The following is a 2342-nucleotide window of genomic DNA, read 5'->3' on the forward strand; positions in this document are numbered from 1 at the left end:
GGGGTCTCTTAAGGCTCTCGACACACCATCTTTGGGGGGCTCAACAGCAGCTTCCTGCTAGAAAGCCGTGTCCCCGGCCTCCTTGTCGAGGCGGAGGAAGGTTCTCTGGCCGGAAGGGAAGGTTCTGAGACCAAAAGGGACACAGTGGCGTCAGGCATCGGAAGCACAGCCACCGAGGGTGGACCGTGGGGCCCCGGGCCGGGCAGGCGTGGGGGGCCTTGCCGGGGGGCCTGGCGGACGGGGAGCTGGGACCACGCCTCACAAGCCCTTCCTTGCAGGAAAGGCCGCCGGGACATTCACGCCGCACCCAGTGGCCGATTTCACAGGTAATAATTTTGCCCAGTTTACTTGTTCAGGACTTTTTTTTTTTTTTTAATATTTATTTAGTATTTTTGAGAGAGAGAGAGAGAGAGACGGCACAGTCAGGGGAGGAGCAGAGGGGGTAGAGAGCCGATCCGAAGTGAGTTCCGCACTGACAGCAGAGAACCCGACACGGGGCTCAAACTCCCAAACGGCGAGATTGTGACCTGAGCCAAAGTCGGGTGCTTAACTGGCTGAGCCCCCCAGGCGCCGTTCAGGCCTTATTTCAACGGACGCTCCTAGCACCTTTCACTACGTAGGGCAGATTACCGGGCTGGCTTTGCCACTCGCACAGACGTGTGTGACCTGGAGGAGAGAACATCTCTGCCTGCCTCGGTTTCCCATCCACAGAGTGCAGGATGAGGCTCAGAGGATCCAGTGGGTAAAAACGTGTAAACCCCCCAGACCAGGAAGTTATTACTGCTTCAGGGGGAAACCGAGGTGAGAGCCCAGGACGCCTGCCCAGGAGGCCTCTGCCGGAGGCCGGGCCTGTGACGCCAGAGGCCACCTTGACCCGGATGCACAGCTCGTGCCCGTTTTGGCCGAATGTGCGGTGGCTGAGGGTTAAGGTCAACAGCGAACCAAAACACGTATGACATCTGCATCAGTCGGCGAGGGCGGCCATAACAAATACCACAGACCCAGTGGCTCCGACACTGACATTCGTTCCCTGTGCCCTGAGGGCTGGATGTCCGACGTGACGGTGCTGGCGGGGTCCTCCGTCTCCTCCCCGAGTCGTCCCTCCGTGCGGGTCTGTGTTGTGGTCTCCGGTCGGACTGGGTCAGGGCTCACGCCAGCGATCTTTTTTATCTTGACCTCCTCTTTGAAGACCATTCCTCCAAATACGGGCACACTGTGAGCTTCTGGGGGCCAGGGTTTCAACCTGTGGGCCTTGGGAACACAACCTGGCTGATGACACCTTCTAGAGGGAACGCCTGGGGTAGGAGGACGCACCTAACACCCTCACGGCAAGGGGCTAGTTGTGGACGCGGTGCCCTGCTTAAACCTTCCTAATAAGCAGGCGTGGCGTGGGCCGGGCAGGCCTGCCCCCTGCACGGGGCTGACTCTGCCAGTCCGGTGGCTCCGGGGTGACACGTTGCTTTGGACAGGCACTCGCCAGCCTTCCTAGCGCCAGACAATCGGGGGACCTTTGCAGGAGCTCACGGGTGCCGGAAACGGTGGGGAAGGAGGCAGTCGTGATTCGGGCTCCGCGGGCCGGATGCCAAGGCGGGACCTCTGTGTGTCCCTAAATGCTAGCCTCTGTCAGGGATGCACCTGTTACTGTGTGCCTGCTTCCCAAGAACACCGCGAGGGGCCACCTCCACCTCATCCCACTCAGGGGCCCCGAGAGGTTGGGTGACATTGCCCCACATCACAGGGATGGGCAGAGGCAGGGCACCCCGGGACGTGGGGCTCTGGGCGCGCCTGTCCCCTGGGCCCGCCTGGAGCTGCCCCGAGCGCTCTGTGGACGGCAGCCGGCCTCCCCCGCGTCTGCTGGCCAGTCCCAGGGACGTGAGCTGGTTCGGGGGGTTGCTACGGGATTATGGGAATGTCAGGAAAAGCCATCCAGCCTGCAGACTCCGAGACGGTGATGGATTCCCCACCTGCCCCTAGACCGTACATCTGGCCGTGGCCAGGCAGGCCCTGCTCCGCCCGTCCACCCCTGATCAGGGTGATAGCTGCTTCCCTCGGGACCGGCCAGAGGGGCCTGTCCACCTCCAGAGTGTGAGGCCCGCATTTGGGGACGGTCCCCAGGGTCACATCATGGCCCCACGTACGGCTGGGGAGACCGTTTCCTGGCCACGGCTGAGCCACTTCCTGTGAGTGGGAGGACAGCCGCTCCGCCGCATATTTGGAGATAAAAGCGCCTAGAAACACGTTCTCAGTCTGTCCTGCCATTTGCAGGGCTGTTGTGAGGCTGCACTTCAGGACCCCAGCGTCCCCAAGGAAATATTTTAATGGCTGCGAGAAATCCCAAATCC

This window comes from Herpailurus yagouaroundi, unplaced genomic scaffold, assembly GCF_014898765.1.
Source record: "Herpailurus yagouaroundi ecotype Mexico unplaced genomic scaffold, PumYag 162, whole genome shotgun sequence".
Classification (NCBI taxonomy): Eukaryota; Metazoa; Chordata; class Mammalia; order Carnivora; family Felidae; genus Herpailurus; species Herpailurus yagouaroundi.